This window comes from Camellia sinensis, chromosome 3, assembly GCF_055761805.1.
Source record: "Camellia sinensis isolate YWXY chromosome 3, ASM5576180v1, whole genome shotgun sequence".
NCBI classification, from domain to species: Eukaryota; Viridiplantae; Streptophyta; class Magnoliopsida; order Ericales; family Theaceae; genus Camellia; species Camellia sinensis.
The window spans coordinates 211,310,672-211,329,198 of record NC_138963.1 but is presented as its reverse complement, the minus strand read 5'-3'; positions in this window follow the sequence as shown (position 1 = coordinate 211,329,198).

Below are 18,527 nucleotides of genomic sequence, written 5' to 3'. Positions count from 1 at the left end.
TTGGAGTTGAGTTCATGGCAAAATGGTGCATGCATGTCCATAATTTTGTAATGGTCCATGTTTTCAACTTGTTTTTGGATCAATTGGCCCCTTAGAGCATCAAATTGGAGCTTCAAAATGGTTTGAATTCGTGCATGTTTGCATGTTCGTCTTGTGCTTGAAAAATGGTTGAAATTAAGTGTGAATTAAACACCCTTGGGCTTTGATTTCTCAAATTGAGCTTTGAACCATGTTATTCTATGTGTTTATAAATGTTTTCTAGAAAATGGGCCCAAGAGGATTGGTTTTGATGTATTTGAATGTGAGTTTGAGCTTGGAGGTGCAATCTGGAATTCCCAGATTCTGCACTTCCGCTCGAGCGGGGGAAGTGCCGCTCGAGCGTGGAATCCCAGCATCCAGTATCTCTGCACTGTTTTACAGTCCGCTCGAGCAGAGGATTGGGCGCTCGAGCGGAGTCATGTGTCTCAAGCTCGAGCGGGCGTCGAGCGGAGATTTCACCCATCTAGTACTTTTACAGTACGCTCGAGCGGGAAAGTTTACGCTCGAGCGTGTACCTTTGTTGCATGACCGCTCGAGCGGGGAAACCTGCGCTCGAGCGGGACTCTGTTTTTCTGAAAATTCTGAAACTGTTTTCTGATCACATCTTTGCACCCTCATCCCATTCTAGGCATTCTTAGACCTAGTTTAGGGTATCTTGTTGAGGATATAGATGTAGAGCACACCGAGGCATTAGGTATTAAATTATGATCTTTCCCAGCTGTGTAGCTTAGTGTGTTCAATCTGTTAACTGTGTAGGGTTGGCGACTGGGGAGGCACACTCTAGCATACTGTAACCCAAACTTTGTGAGTAACAACTGTGTAAAGATATGTTCAAAATGAATATCTTCTGAACAACTGAACTGTACTGTTTTCTGAATTGATTACTGTTAACTGAATGAATGTATGTCCTATATTCTAAACTGTATTGTGGCATCCCTAGCACCTACTGTTTACTGACTGTTACTGTTACAGAGATCTCTGTCGGTTCCCTCGTTGGAACCACTACTGTTACTGACTGATGGTCATCATTTACTGTTCGGTCTTTTAAGACCTACTGTTTACTGTACTGTTATGCTAATGGATGTACCACATATGACTGTACTGACTGAAATACTAATTTAATGGATTGTTTTCATTACTGTAAGGACATTCATTCATAATCCCTTTACGCATTATGTTATTCACTGGGCTTTAGCTCACTGTTTATATATATATGTAGGTGCTCAGCCACCAGATCGGAGCTAGGAGCGTGGGTTAAACTCCAGTTTTGTCAAGCCAGCCTATGTGCCTCACTGCGAGGTTCCGAGCCTATCGTGTTAAGGCTTAGGGGTGTTTTACAATTCCCCCTTCTGTACCGTCTACTGTTCTGTATAGACTGAATGTTTACTGTACTGTTATCAAGGGATTAGGTCCCTGTACTGTGTGACTGTAAATTATTGTATAGACTGTACTGTTTGTATGTATGAATGCATGAAAAATCTTTTTGGTATGCAGACTGTCACAGCTCAATGGACATTATTTATTTACTGTATTGGCTTCCGCCAGGCCCTGTACTCTGTTTTATTATTCTACTGTTCTGCAGGCCTTCGGTAATCTCGGATTACTGGCCGGTTACGGTGCTAAACCCATAGGGCCGGGTTTGGGTCGTGACAGCCTGGCCCGTCCCAAGCCGCCCACAAGCCGTAGGTGGGTTTCGGACAGCCATGGGGCGCAGGCTAATTTTACACTCCTATCAATGTGAATTTTAACATGTCAATGTGAATATTCACATTGTCACGGGTCGGGCCAAGCCCGCCTCGGGCTTCGGGCCAATTTTATACTTTTATCAATGTGAATGTTAACATGTCAATGTGAATATTCATATTGTCAACGGGCCGGGCCGGGCCTGGCCTGTCCCCGGCCGCGGGTGGGCTTTTGGCCGCCCATGGGCCGCAGGCCAATTTTATACTCTTATCAATGTGAATGTTAACATGTCAATGTGAATATTCACATTGTCAACGAGCCGGACCGGGTCCGCCCCGGGCCGTCCATGGGCCGCGGGCAGGTTTCGTCCCGCCACGGGGCGGGGGCCAATTTACACTCCTATTAATGTGAATGTTAACATGTCAATGTGAATATTCACATTGTCAACGGGCGAGGCCGGGTCGGGCCCTCCCTGGGCTGCTGGCTAATTTTATACTCTTATCAATGTGAATGTTAACATGTCAATCTGAATATTCACATTGCCAACAGGCCAGGCCGAGCCCGTCCCGGGCCGCCCACGGGCCGTGGGCGGGTTTCGGGCAGCCACGAGGCGCGGGCTAATTTTACACTCCTATCAATGTGAATGTTAACATGTCAATGTGAATATTCACATTGTCAACGGGCCGGGCCGGACCCTTCCCGGGCCACGGGCGGGCTTTTGGCCGCCCATGGGCTGCGGGCCAATTTTATACTCTTATCAATGTAAATGTTAACATGTCAATGTGAATATTTATATTGTCAATGGGCCGGATCGGGCCCGCCCCGAGCCGCCCATGGGCCGCGAGCGGGTTTCGCGCCGCCACGAGATGCGGGCCAATTTTACACTCCTATTAATGTGAATGTTAATATGTCAATGTGAATATTCACATTGTCAACGGACCGAGCCCGCCCCGGCTTGCAGGCGGGTTTCGGGCCGCCCACGGGCCAATTTTACATTCCTACTAATGTGAATTTTAAAATATGAATGTTCACATCATTAAATTGCTAATCGTTCAAAAAATATTTATAAAGATATCAAAATTGAATATAAGGGCATAAGTGTCCAAGAAAATAATGTAAATCAAGAAAATGGACTTTATGGAATAAAACTATAGATACATGGGACTAAATGGGTTAAAAAATTCCTTCATGGACTTCTTGGGTTAAAACACTTCTAAATTAGACTTATCAATAAAAATCCCATTTCTAAACTTATTTTCCTAACCATAACATGTTTCGTTCCATTTTAAACATTTAGAAAATACTTGATTGTCAATTTAATATATGATATCAAGGTTTCCCCCACCAAAAATTTATCTATTTTGAATCCCTTTTCATCTTTTATAATCCCCCCCAAAATAAAATAAAACAAAACAAAATAAAAAAACAAAAACAAACGATTAAACACATTGAATTAACCTCTCTCCCAATCTTCAACCTCATTATACGCATTGAATTATCCTTTCTCCCAATCTTCCTTTGATTTTCCTTTATTCTTCTTATTTCTCTTATATTTTTGCGCACTTTCTCTCTAATCAAACAAGCAAGAAGCTCTGTTGCATTTGATAAATCTACATTTATTTTAGTTATGTATTATGTAATGTAAATACGACATTTGTCTTTTTTAATTTGTAGAGAATTATCCCAAGGTGTGTCTCTCTTTTTGCCACTGTTCTCTCGTTATGACTCATTCATTAGGAATAATTTTCATATTTAAGCTTACTCCATCCGTTTGAGTCTTAATCAAACTAAGTTTGGTCATTCTTGACAAATCATTTAGATTCGTGTATCGTGGAAGTAGAAAATAAAATATCATTTTAAATGAGAAAAAAAATATCAATTAATATATAAAAATATGGGAATATATAAAAAATAATAATAGACGATAACAAAAAAAACAATGGATTAATAAAATAAATAAATATAGTAGTCAGGATATATGATGTACTGAGCAAAAATGGCATATCAAAATAATATCGAGTTGATAGAATATATAAATAATAGAGAAAAAAATACAACTACTAATATAGTGAATGGCTTGGGCTAGAATTGAAACTGTGCAAAGAAATCAATATGTGAAAAGTTTCGAATATTGACATTAACACAATGTGTTTAGTGGCGATTCTGTTGGGTCATTGCCGTGATAATAACATAACGTGCTCAGCGGCGGTTTGTGGGGATATTGGCCAAATAATTAACTAGTCTATCACTCGTGTTATGCACGTAATAATTATAAATATTTATATTTATTTTATATTTTTTAATATATAAATTATGTTTTTTAATATTTTTTATAAAAATAATTTAACAATCTTATCACTAACCATAGTGTATAGGAAAAATTAAAAATGGTACTGCAGTAATTATACACGGATTGTATCTATAATTATTTGTATGAGAGGATTTTAAATATTGATCAGAGATTTTAACCAAATCAATATGCAAGCATGTGGAAAGACATGTGGATTGAAAAAAGTTAATAAATGTTAACAAGATAGTGTATAGGAGAAATTGAAAATGGTACTGCAGTAATTATACACGGATTGTATCTATAATTATTTGTATGAGAGGATTTTAAATATTGATCAGAGATTTTGACCAAATCAATATGCAGACATGTGGAAAGACATGTGGATTGAAAAAAGTTAATAAATGTTAACAAGGGGATTTTGACCAAATCAATAAATGCTGAGTTTTTTTTTTTAAATAAAAAATTTAGAAAATTCAGATTGGGATATTGAAGTTCCCACAGGCTCTGGGGGTTAAAAACCCCCTTTTGCTTAATATATAGTATAGATTGTAATTAAGGCTACAAAAAAAATTGAGCCGTTTACAAGTATAAAGTGTGGTTTAGCTCGGCTCGGTTCATTTAGTAAACGAGTCGAGTTTAAACTCAAATATTAAGCTTGTTTAGTAAATAAACCGATCTCAAGTTCAAATAAGTTTGGCTCTTTAAGCTCAGCTCGTTTATCTTTATTTAAATTATATAATAAATATATTATTTATATAATAAATAAATATATAAATATATATAAATAATAGTATAAATATATTATTTATATATTAAATAATATAAATAATATTTTTTATTTAAATAATATTAAAAATTGACACGGGTAAGCCCACAAAGGATATAACCCCCCCACTTAGGTCCCAATACATAATTCAAATACTAAAGCTCAACGTGCTGGAGCCCAACATGGCATTAAGGGCCAATGACATCTAAACACATGGCAAGAAAAAGACAAGCCACATAAGCAGACAAAGATCCTGCAAAGTTATTGCACTGCACATCAGCCATTAATGAAGTCCCTTACAGCATTTATTGCGATAACGCCTCCCCGTCGAGACAGAACGGCCTCACCATGAATAAGGCAAGCTAGAGCATAGACTTTCGGCCAAAATAACAGGTCGAAAGGGACAACGAAATGATTACCAGAGGATATAAGTAGACGTCGAAGACAAGAAGAAGGTAAAGCTTTCTATCATTAATCTATCTCTACACTCTATCTCTCTTTCTAACTTGTTCGTCGGAGGGTTCGCTGGGGGACTCCCAGTTCCCCGTTGAACTTTTGTGCAGGTCTCTCCGTGGGCTTGGTACCTCAGTTTCCAGTTTAGGAAGCGTGGATCAGTCCGACCCGTTCCATCTGGAATACGCTGTATCATCAGTTGGCGCCGTCTGTGGGAATAATTTTTTGCTCTGCGCGCTAGTTGTGCTCATTGTCGCCAGAAACCCTTCCCCAATAACCTTTTCCTGTCACCTACCAAGGTAGATGGTCACGACTAGATCCATGGCTTCTCACCACAATGTTGCCGACCACCAAGCCGACCCTCCCAATCCAAACAACCCACCGCAGTATTTTACCAGGCTCACCAACAACATTAACCAGCAGCCCCATCCACCCAACTTGGAAGGCTTGTGACCCCCTCCCCCAAATATAAACCCGCCACCCCGGGTCCCACCTCCATCGGTCCAGGCGCCCACACCCGAGGGAGAGGCCAGTGATGTCCAGCCCCCACTGCATTCCAGTGGTGACCATGTTCCACTCTAGGACGCGGAACTCCGAGCCATGAAGCTCCAGCTCCAAGGAGTCATGCAGAACATACAACATAAACCATCTACCACAGCCAACTCACCATTCGTTGCCTCAATCAGGGACAAACCTCCACCTCCTAAGTTTAAAATGCCCTCGATTGACTCTTTCGACTGTGCAATGGACCCAATCGATCACTTGGAGACCTATAGGACCCTCATGATTCTCCATGCATTCCCTGATGAAATCATGTGTCGCCCTGTAACACTTAAGGGGTCAGCCCGACTGTGGTTTTGTCAGCTACCGACGGACTCTGTCTCTACCTTTCAGCACCTCAGTGACTCCTTCCTCAGCCACTTCATTGGTGCCCAACACCAACGGCGTCTGGCAACTCAACTCCTTAACATCCGTCAGACGAAGGGAGAGTCGCTGCGCAGCTTCGTCACCTGTTTCAACACCGAGGCCTTGCAGGTGGAAGAAAATGATGACAAGGTCAGTCTCACGACTTTCATGGCCGGTCTACGATCATATGATTTTCTTTTCTCCCTCTCCAAAAACCCCCCAACCTCCATGGCAACCTTACTTTCCAAAGCCCAAAAATACATGAACGCCGAAGATTCCCTAGTCGCCCGACAAGATCCTACGGCCAAAAACCCAATCCCCAGAGAGAAGAAAAAGGGCTCAGAAACCATAAACACCCAGTACACTCACCAAACACCTCAGTATGTTGACCGACCACCCCGAGCCAACCGGTCGGCGTTAACCCAACCGCCCGGTCGGTTCGAACGATACACCCCCCTCAACTCCTCCATGGAACAAGTCTTGAACCAGATTCAACAAGATTATCCTCTAAAATGGCCCCAACCGTCACGATCTCCTTCCAACCAGCAAGATCAGTCCAAATACTGCCGCTTTCATCAAGACCACGGCCATAATACGAAGGAGTGTGTTAACCTCAAAGACCAGGTCGAGGGCTTGATACGTCAAGGACATCTCAGTCGATTCATGGAAGCCCGTCCCCAGCAGAGGCAAAGGACTAAACCCATCAGAAACAATCGCTGCCGCACCCCTCCTCGACAACCCGCACAACCTAACCAAGGTCATGATCGCCCTCCACAACAACCCCGGGCACAAGTTAACCCCGCCCCCCTGTTGGAGAGATCAGAGTTATTGCTGGCGGGCTTGCTTGTGGAGGACCATCCCGCTCGGCTCAAGGAGTAGAACTCAGAAAAATAAGGCAGGGCTCGGATAAATAAGTTGTCACATTGAACCGCCCTTCCAAACAGTCCAAGCAGTGGATGTAGCCCATCACCTTTACGGAGGCCGACTGCACAGGCATTCGTTACCCCCATAACGACCCCCTTGTCATCTCTGCCCTCCTCTCCAATTACAAAGTCAGACGGGTTCTCGTTGACAACGGCAGTTCTTCAGACATCATCTTCCCAAATGTCTTTTGCCAGCTCAAGGTCGGGGAAGAAAGTATGTCCCCTCTCCAAACCTCATTGGTCAATTTTATTGGCTATCGGGTGACCTCCATCGGCTCCATCAATCTTCCCATCACAAACGGAGAATACCTGAGACAGACTACAAAGTTGCTCACTTTCATTGTCGTCGACTGTCCCTCTGCTTACAACATCATCCCCGGCCGCACCGCCCTAAATACTTTTCAAGCATCACATCCACTTTCCATCTTGCCGTCAAATTCCTCACCGACCTTAGGGTCGGCACGGTGAGGGGAGAGTAGACCATGGCCAGAGAATGTTACGTCGCTTCACTTAAAGAGGTCCAGCTAAAGGAGGCCGTGATCATTGAAGGGCTCGACGTTAGAGACGGGGATGAGCTTGTCAGAGGGGAACCAGTGGAAGAGCTTGTCGAGGTCCTCATCGATCCCACCAACCCGACAAAAACTGTCAAGATTGACAGCCAACTATCCTTCCAGGCCAAGGCCGACCTTACGGCCCTCATGATTGAGCACAACGACGTATTTGCCTGGACCCACTCCGACATGCCAAGTATTGACCCCTCCTTCATCACCCATCGTCTCAACATTGAGCCCCATTTCCGACCCTTCTGCCAGAAACAGCGCATCTTTCACCCGGAGCGCAATACTCTTATTGCTTCTGAAGTAGATAAGCTCCTTAAGGCATAGTTTTATCACAAACGTGGACTACCCCAGATGGTTGTCAAACGTGGCCCTGATCCGTAAAAACAACGGCAAATGGCGACTCTGTGTCGACTACTCCGACCTCAACCGAGCTTGCCCCAAAGACAATTATCCAATTTCCTCGCATAGATTTGCTTGTTGACGCCACGACCGGTCATCAAATGCTCAGCTTCATGGATGCCTTCTCTGGGTACAACCAAATTCTGATGCACCCATCTGACCAGGAACACACCTCATTCATCACTGACCGGGGAACCTACTATTATCATGGCATGCTATTTGGGTTGAAAAACGTCGGAGCCACTTACCAACGGTTGGTCAACGCCGTCTTTCATCATCAGATAGGCCGGAACATAGAAGTATATGTCGATGACATGCTAGTCAAAAGCAAACTCTCCACTGATCATTTGGCCGACTTGCGAGAGACCTTCGGCACCCTACGAAAGTATCAAATGAAGCTCAATCTGAAGAAATGCGCATTCGGCGTAGGATCTGGGAAGTTCTTGGGTTTTATGGTCAGTCAGCGACGCATCGAAGCTAACCCCGAAAAGATCAAGGCCTTGATAGAAATGTAGTCACCCAGAACGGTTAAGGAAGTTCAGACGCTTACTGGCAGAGTCGCCGCTCTCAACCGCTTCATTTCCTGCGCAACGGACAAGTGTCTCCCCTTCTTCAAAGTTCTTCGGCAAACTTTTAAGTGGACGACCGAGTCTGAAGAGGCTTTCCAACAATTGAAGCAGTGCATGGCCAACCCTTCCTTACTCTCCCAGGGACAGAACAGAACTACCCATTGCTAGAAAAAATGTCTTTGGCCCTAGTCACTGCCTCAAGACGACTCTGTCCTTACTTCCAAGCCCACTCCATCGTGGTCATCGCTGACCAACCTTTGAAGAAGATAATGCAACAACAAGAGCTGTCCGGCGGACTTATGCAATGGTCGGTCGAGCTCAGCCAATTTGACATCTCGTACTGACTTCGAACGGTGATCAAAGGGTAGGTTGTTGCCAATTTTTATCCTGGAATTCACCAATCCCACTCCAATCACGGCTCCCCTGCCCCCGCAATCCCATACTGAGGCAAAAGACCCCCACTCTTGGACTCTCAACGTCGACGGATCATCCCGCAAAGAAAGCAGTGGGGCTAGTCTCATCCTCACCGCCCTCGAGGGTGGCTATTTCAAGTGTGCTCTCCGTTTTTTGTTCGACGCAAGCAATAATGAGGCTGAATATGAGGCATTGATCGCAGGTCTCCGCCTCGCCAGAGACATTGGTGTCACCCATATCCAAGTGTTCAGCGGCTCCAAACTCATTGTCGGACAAATCACTGGGGAATCCGATACCAAGGAAGACACAATGCGGGCTTACAGGGATATTGCACTCCCCCTTGCTCGTCTCTTCAATAATTTCCACATCAAGCACATCCCTCGAACGGAAAACTCCAAGGCAGATGAAATGGCTCAGTTAGCTTCTGCTGACCAGTCAGACCTCAGCCATGGCGTTCGCCTTGAATAGCTGGCCCACTCGGCCATTTCCCCACCACAGCAGCAAGTACACTTCCTCCAAAATGAACCTATCACATGGGCGGTAGATATCCTGCTATTTTTGACAAATGGGAAACTGCCCGCCGACAAGCACCAGGCTGCCAAGGTCAGGGCCAGGTCGTCCAATTACATTCTCATCAGCGGCCTCTTGTACAAATGTGACTTTTTACGCTCATACCTACGATGCCTCAATCCTGCTCAAGCGGCCTACATGATGAGGGAAGTCCATGAGGGTATATGTGGCAATCATTTAGGTGCCAGGTCACTAGCCCACAAGATACTTCGCACTGGTTACTTCTGTCCTACTCTCAATCAAGATGCCACTAAATTCGTGCTTAAATGTGATAAGTGCCAACGCTTTGCCAACATTCCTCATGATCCTCCTACAGAACTGATCACACTCTGCAGTCCTTACCCATTCGCCAAATGGGGGATCGACTTAGTTGGCCCATTGCCCACGGGCCGCGACCAAACCAAATTTGCAATCATCGCCATTGATTACTTCACTAAATGGGTGAAGGCGGAACCCCTTGCCACAATTATCGAGCGGAACATAACCAGATTCATCTGGCAATCGATCGTGTGCCGATTCGGTATCCCTCAAGCCATCGTCTCTGACAATGGAAAACAATTTGACAATGCCAAGTTCAGGAAATTCTGTGCCGAACTTCAAATCCAGCCATGTTTCTCTTCCCTAGGTCATCCCCAAGCCAATGGCCAAGTTGAGGTTACCAACCATTCTCTTCTGAAGATCATCAAAACTAAGCTGGAAGCTGCTAAGGGACTCTGGGCTGAGGAATTACCAAACGTACTCTGGGCTTACCGCACTACCGCCCGAACCCTCACTGGGGATACCCCCTTTCACTTAACATACGGCGCTGAGACGGTCATCCCAGTGGAAATCAGTTTGCTTACCCCGAGGGTTCAACACCCAAATCCAGAACTAACTGAAGAACTGCGTCGGGCAGACTTGGATGTAATTGAAGAACTCTGAGAGACCACTGCTGTCAGGCGGGCCTCATATCAACAGAAAATGAAAACGTACTGCAACTGCAAAGTCCGACCGAGGGAATTCGCCGTGGGGGACCTTGTGTTGCGCGAAGCAACTCTTGCCACCAAAAATCCGGTTAAGGGCAAGCTGGCAACCAAGTGGGAGGGACCTTACGTTGATAAGGCCAAACCTCGTCCGGGTACTTACCAACTTCAGGACATGGAAGGTCGAGATCTCCCCCATCCGCGGAACGTCGAACACTTGAAGCGTTATTTTCAATAAAGCCCTATTTTTGTATTGATCAATTGTTGTATGTTCTTTTTGACAATTTACGCACTTGGATGTTTTTGTTCTTTTCTCACATGGTATAAATTTGTGATCAATGGACTCTACTTTAGATGACATCAATCTTATACCTCAGTTATCTGCATAGTATTTCAAATAACACCATGCTTAAAGCCTAGGCCAGACTGAGTTACTTAAAACCTCAGCCAGACTAAGCACAAAGAGCTCGGCAAGACTGAGTTACTTAAAGCCTCAGCTAAACTGAGCACGAAGAGCTCAACCAGACTGAGTTACTTAAAGTCTCAGCCAGATTGAGCATGAAAAGCTCAGCCAGACTGAGTTACTTAATTTTAATGATTTAATATTATAGCATGGTCGCCATACTTAGTCAAGATCCAACCCATTTGTGCAGTGTCTATATTTTTAATCTCACATTTTCCACATGGTTAAAATTCAGGTTCGTCGTTGTCTAAATCAATCTTACATCTTTCATTTTTTCACATTTTCATGTACCCCAATTTTTTAATGATTTTGGCATCATGACTCTCTCACAGGTTAGGCTAATCTGCACAAAAGTCTAAATTTCATACCCATTTTTCGTTGAATTACTCCCAACTTTACAGCTCAAAATAAATAAGGGCAACAATGATACAAAAGATTTGTTTTATTCCCAAACTTGTGCCTTACATACAACTTTCTACAGAAATTACACGATCAAAAAACAACAAAAATAACAACAACAAAAATTTTATTTGCAAACAACATGCACAAATTTTACTTCAGTCATTCATCCTCGCTCGAAGCAAGGTCTTCTTCGTCAACCCCTTCATCTAGGGAGGTCTAGGCTATGTCCTCTTCGTCTATTCTAACATTGCTGAAGTCCAAGTTTGGGAACAGCTTTTCTACTTTACGTTTAAACATCTTTCAGCTGCTGTCCCAGAACTCAACCATCTCATGTTTATAGAAGTTCGACCGTTGGAAGCTCTGGATCACTTCCTCTTCGCTCCTACTTCCAGCGGTCGCTCCCGACAGGCCAGCCCCCCTATCCTCCTCTCTTGCCAAGCTACTGGCGATTACGGCATCAATGGCCATCTGGAAGTCGGCGGACCCCTTGAACTGCTCTACTGCTATAACACACAGGTCAGGGTACGCCGCCCTCTCAGACGCCAACTTGGTCTTCTCCTCCTCCAAGGCTTTCTCTAGCCCTGCCTTCTCAGCCACCGACTTGGCCCTCTCGTCCGCCAGCGACCGCTCCAACTCAGCGATCTTCAGATATGCTTCTTCCTTTTCTTTGATCGAATGAGCGTACAGGTCTTCATTGCAGACCGTGGCCTCGTCCCACTTTTCGTTGGCGACGGTGCAGGCTTTCTGGGCCTCTTCCAGCTTTTTCTGCTCGCCAGCTAGTTGGAACTCGAGTGACACCACCGTGCGGCATTCCATCTTTAGTTCTAACTTGGTCGCGAGCAGCTCAGCATTGGCACGGTTAGCTGAATAGCCCTGCACCATCGCCAACACCTCCATCTTTTTGGCGTTTTGGGCATACTCCAGACCCCTCACCCACGCGTTCCGTGTGGCCTTCCTCCACCCCCTGGTCTTCTTCCTTAAATTTTCAAGCTGGGCCTTCACCTCCTCCAGATTTGCCTTCAGTGGCTCAACTTCGCCTTTAGCGAACGTCGTTTTCTTCAGTAAGGCACCTGCTAAGGTCGTCGCCTCCATTTGGGCCGAGCACAACCCCCTTAGCAGTTCGGCATCTGTGAAGCTCGCCAGCGAACGTACGGCCGCGTCCTCCACTACTCCCAAAAGTCAATCGGTAGCAGTCCTGGCTTCGCCTCCTTCTCCCTCCAGTCACCCGGATACTGCTGGAGCGTGGTAAATGGCGGTTTTCAACCTGACCTTCTCTCCTTCTCCTTGGGGCGCAGGACCCCCCTTGGATTGTTGCTCTGCTCCCTCCTCAGGGCCAGTCACCCCACCTTCCACTTGTTTTTCAGGGCCAGTCGCCCCACTCTCCACCCCATTCTCTGCCTCCGCCAACCCCACTTTGGGGGTCTCTTCTGCAATCATCTCCTTCATCCTCTTTAAGGCTGGTCCGTTCTCACTCTACCTTACTCTCTTCTTCTTCTTCTTCTTCTTCAACACAACCTCCACCTCATTGTTGCCCATTTTCTTCAATGGATCGACCGAGGGAGGTCGTGGCTCAAAACCGCCCAAGTCTTTTTCCCCTAGCGACTTGGGGCGCGGTCAAATTCTTTCTCTCGTGATCGGTTTTGGCAAACGGCCTAACTATGCTTCTTTGAATTTATTGACCTTGGCAAAAATTGTCTTATCCTCCGCCTCTTGCGCCTTTCTCTTCGCCTCTAGTTCCGCTGGTCCCAGATCTCCGCCGGTCGGCAGAGGGCCCAGTCTTAAGGCAAACAAGGCTGAGGGTTTCTCCCTCAATGCCTTCACTTTCTTCACCCTCTCCTCTGCCGTTGTCCCCAACCTTGGCTCCACCGATTTGGTTGGCACCCTCCACACAGTGCGTACTCTTACTCCCCTGTTAGCGGACACATAGAACCACCGCGGCCTCCACCCCTTAATTGATGATGGCAACCCCGCCACCAACCATTTTCCTGTCGCCGCTTGTAACGTGACCCAAGTCTCTTGCTGGCCTGAAGCTTTGTAGCATGCAAAAAACTCGTTCACCGTGATTGCAGCCCCCTCGTTCTCCCGCGGCCACGCTTTTGCACAGGCCAGTAAGATCTTCCATGTGTTGGGCATTAGTTGACCCGGCGCTACCTCCAATCGGTTTAGCACATCCACTACCACTTGCGGAAGCGGTAACCTCAACCCCCCCTTCAACGCCTCTTCGTAGAGGGCAAACTCCTCTGGTCGGGCGTCGGATGGCCTCTCCTTTAATATCTGCAGCTTTAACTCTATTTCTGCAGGAATCTAATATTTCTCGCGTATACCCTTCAACTCCTCCGCGGTAACGGTCGACTTGTCGGCCTTCATGTGCCAGTGATCTGGCTCAACCTAACTAATTGGCTTCGCAACCACTATCAGAGTCGACGAGCGGGGTCGCGCTGCCGTCTCCCCCTCACTCTGTGCTCGCTTCTCCGTCCTATATTGCTCCGCCAGGTCCATCGCGTTGTCGTCCCCCAAGGCATCTAGTCTCACGTTGGACACTTCCTCTCGAGCCATCTCTCTGGAATGCCTGCGTATCGCTTCAGATGCTGATACAAGGTAGTTCACAAAATGTTACAAAGGTGTATCACTCGACACAAAGGAGTTTACTCTTGGAATGTTTTGGTTTTTTGCAAAAAGATAGGTAAAGCGGATAATACCAAAAGCCCAAGGCTTGCCTGTATTCCAAGGGTCACGATTAAATTTTGCCAGCTTGAAAATTTTCAAAAAATTCGCCAAAACTGCCTTTTCAACACCCTATATTAACCTACTATTTTGTTTCTTGCCCAACGCCTAACCTCCCCCGTCATGGGATTCCGCCACGTGTATGACCACGATCCACTGCCCCTTTTCCCTACCTTGTCTTTTTCACTTCAAATCACCACGTGCCTTGCCACTCCTCGAGCCCCGCGCATCGCCACTTACCCCTCCTCTAGGCCACCCTTCGTGGTCGGCCCTCCTCATGGTCGGTCCCTTTACTCAGCCACCCATCGTGGTCGGCCCTCCTTATGGTCGGTCCCTCATCTCGGCCACCCTTCGCAATTGGCCCTCCTCATGGTTGGTCCCTCCACGCGGTCATCCTTCGCGGTAGGCCTTCCTCATGGTCGGTCCCTCCACTCGGCCACCCTTCGTAGTCGCCTCTCCTCATGGTTAGTCCCTCCACTGGGTCATCCTTCGCAGTCGGTCCTCCTCATGGTCGGTCCTTCCTCTTGGCCACCCTTCGCGGTCGGTCCTCCTCATGGTCGGTCCCTCCACTCGGTTAGCCTTCGCGGTTAGCCTTCGCTTGGCCACCCATCGCCGTCGGCCCCACCCCTCGGTCGATCTTCGCCCCGTCGATCTCTCACAACTACTATTTCCTTCTTTATTCCCCTCGTTGGGGGACTACTGACACGGGTAAGCCCACAAAGGATATAGCCCCCCACTTAGGGCCCAATACATAATTCAAATACTAAAGCCCAACGTGCTAGAGCTCAACATGGTATTAAGGACTAATGACATCTAAACATGTGGCAAGAAAATGACAAGCCGCATAAACAGATAAAGATCCTGCAAAGTTATTGGACTGCACATAAGCCATTAATGAAGTCCCTTACAACATTTATTGCAATAACCCCTCCCCGTCGAGACAAAACGGCCTCACCATGAACAAGGCAAGCTAGAGCATAGACTTTCGGCCAAGATGACAGGTCGGAAGGGACAACGAAATGATTACCAGAGGATATAAGCTGACGTCAAAGACAATAAGAAGGTTAAGCTTTCTATCACTAATCTATCTCTACATTCTATCTCTCTTTCTAACTTGCTCGTCGGAGGGTTCGTTGGGGGACTCCCAGTTCCCCGTTGAACTCTTGTGCAGGTCTCTCCATGGGTTTGGTACCTCAGGCTCCAGTTTGGGAAGTGTGGATCAGTCCGACCCGTTCTATCTGGAACACGCTGTATCATAAAAAATAATCTTATTGAGTCAAGTCGAGTCGAACTTGAGTCTAATTACTTATCGAACTAAGCTCGATAAGCAAACGAGCTGAGCACGAGCTTAACAAAGCTCAGCTCGGCTTGGTTCGTTTGCAGTTGTAAGGGGTGGTTTGGGATGATCTAAATAAGTGCACTTTTTGACTTTTTATGAAATATGGGTTGTATATGGGTTGGGTTTGAAATGATGTGGTAGAGATGTGATATGACTTAAATAAGATGATATGATTTTAAATAGGATAGTGATTTTTTGACTTTTTTAGGTTATGACAAACAAAACCTAATTGTAATGCAGATGTGCCTGTCATTATTGGGAGCAATTTTTATATGTGGATATGACATGTATCACGTAATACTTTTTATCATTGTGATTGGATTTGATAGTAGGGTCCATTATATTTATGTCATGTGTTTAGAGAACAATAAGAGACATATATTTGTGATTTGGTGGTGCCACATGCACCAATTAGTGCATATAAAATTATTCTTTGTGATTAGTAGAAGGTAATGTGACGTGATACTCTATTGACATATACAATTTTTTTCCATTATTAGCCACTCTAATAAGAATCCTTTTTACCTAAAATAAAAATTAATGATTTACTATTCACTATTATGAGTGTATTTTTAGTTATTTAAGGCCTCGTTTGTCATAACCTAAAAAAATCAAAAAGCCAAAAAGTCACAATCCTATTTAAATCACATCGTCTTATTTAAGTCATATCACCTCTCTACCACATCACTTCAAACCCAACCTATGAGGTTGTTTGGGGTGTCCTAAATAAGTGCATTTTTTTTTTTTGGACTAAAAAGTTGAGAGAAAAAATATGGATGTTTGGGTTAACTTTTTGATTTTTTACGGAAAATATGTATCAAAAAATTATATAAATTAGTATGTAGGAGAAGATAAGAATTATGAGTTGTATAGCCGTACCGTATGCGCAGGTTTGATTGATGTTAAGAAATGCTTGCCTACTTTTCGGGCATTGTATTAGACGGTGCTGTTCGGCCCGTGAGGGCCATCATGGGTCCCGTTTTAATAATTTGAACCGTTCAATGTGTAGAACTCGTCGAATACGATATGCCTTTCAAAAAACGCGTTGATCGGATATCGAGAGCTATCTGATCGGATTAGTTTTTTTTCCAACCGTTAACTATAACACCATTCTTTTTTTATACAAAACTGATTTGATCATATAGTTAGCAATATCTGATCAATGTAATTTTTTATAGACATATAGTACTCGACGATTTCTACACATTGAACGATTAAAATTATCAAAACGGGACCTGTGATGGGCCCCCACGGATCGAACAACACTGTCTTGTGTAAATTTGTTGTGCACCCGTGTGTAATTTGTACCGGGACAGACATCACTATGTCATACATTCATGACTTGTACTTTGCATCAATGTAAATTTATTTTTTTATATTTTTAATTTTGTGAATAGTGATAATTTTTAAACTTTTTAACCTTTTGTCTTTTTTAGGACATGCCAAACCAGCCTTATATTTCATAAAAAATCAAAAAGTGCACTTATTTAAATCATCCCAAACCACCCCATTATTCCTCATTGCGGATATAATGTTGGTTGATTTTGTACACAAATAATTATTCAATGTAATTTTGTTATAAATGTTATTTTATCGATTAAAAAAATATAGGGCAAATTTTACTTTACCTCCCATGGTTTGAGCTGGGTGCGGTTTACCCCCCTAACATTCAGATATCACTATATAACCCCCTTGTGGTTGATGGACTAAAACGCACACTAACTTCTGTTAACAGAAGTTGTAAATTGACAATTATACGCTCATATATATATATATATTATTTCAGGAAAAACCCAGTTCTTTATCTCTTCATCTTCATCTTCTTCTTCTTCTCTCTCTCTCTCTCTCTCTCTCTCACAATTTCTGGATTCAAATTCGAAAAATAGTGTGCACTTTATTTTTTACCTTGCATTTTATATTTTATTGTGTTCAACTTGGTCTCATAAATAATGTGCATCTGCAGCAACTTTTAAGAATTTTTGAGCCTATTTTGAAGAATGCCAATAAGGAACTTATTTAAGGAAGTCATACAAGATCTATCTCCATCTCAACTCCTTCAAATAGTGGCATAATGAAATTTGCTAAGAAGCAACTTAGTTTCATCGGCTATAAGGCTCTAATCAGATAGAGTTCAAATGCTATGTTGTTTCCATGTTTCGTTACTTCATGTGAGGACTAAATCCTTCCATTGTTTTTCTAATTTTTTTTTTATACTCCTCACTACTGTTAGATTTTTTTTTTTAAAATTGAAAAATAGCTTCAACAGACAAAGACTATAACGCTTCAGTGATTCCTATAATAATCACAAACATTTTTTGGGTTCTCTACTTTTTGGTTATGTTTTTGTGTGCGTATGTGTAAAATATAATTTTGGGGATGAATCAATTTGATGTGGGAGAAGGTTTAAGGATCACGTGTGAGGAGAGTGGCTGCAATGGTGGTGTGATTCCACACAAGCTATGGAGCTCATTCGAGATGGAGCAGCAACAAACTCACCTTACAGAGCTCATATTGAAGATGCACACTTTCTCCTATGTAGATGCCAGTGTTCCATTGAAGCCATACCCAGGAAAGCCAACACCAGTGCAGATGCTATGGCTAACTTGGGAGTTAACCAGCAAGAACATCTCACAGTCATAAAAGATCCACCTAGCTCCATCTCTGCTTTGTTAGTTGCTGACATGTTGCATGTTGGCTCTAGAAGGGCTTAATTGTTCAGGACCTTGGCCCTGTTTGGTAGGGCTTATTTCTAGTTTATTTCAGCTTTTAGCTTAATTTAAGTTATTTTGATGTGTTTAGTTCAGCTTAACAATACAACTTATAGCTTTTTGTAAGTCAAAAATCAACTTATTATTTGAGTGGGGAGGAGAAGCTTAATTTATAAATCAAAAATCAGCTTACGTTCACAATTATAAGCTATTAGCTGTTAGGCTATAAGTTATAATCATTTTCCCACGGCTCTACCAAACGGGGCCCTTATCTTGTTAAATTTTGCTCTGTTTCTTTATTTTCTGAATGAATAATAATAAAAAAAGGATATGGTTGGTGGTTTGAGGAGAGGAGAG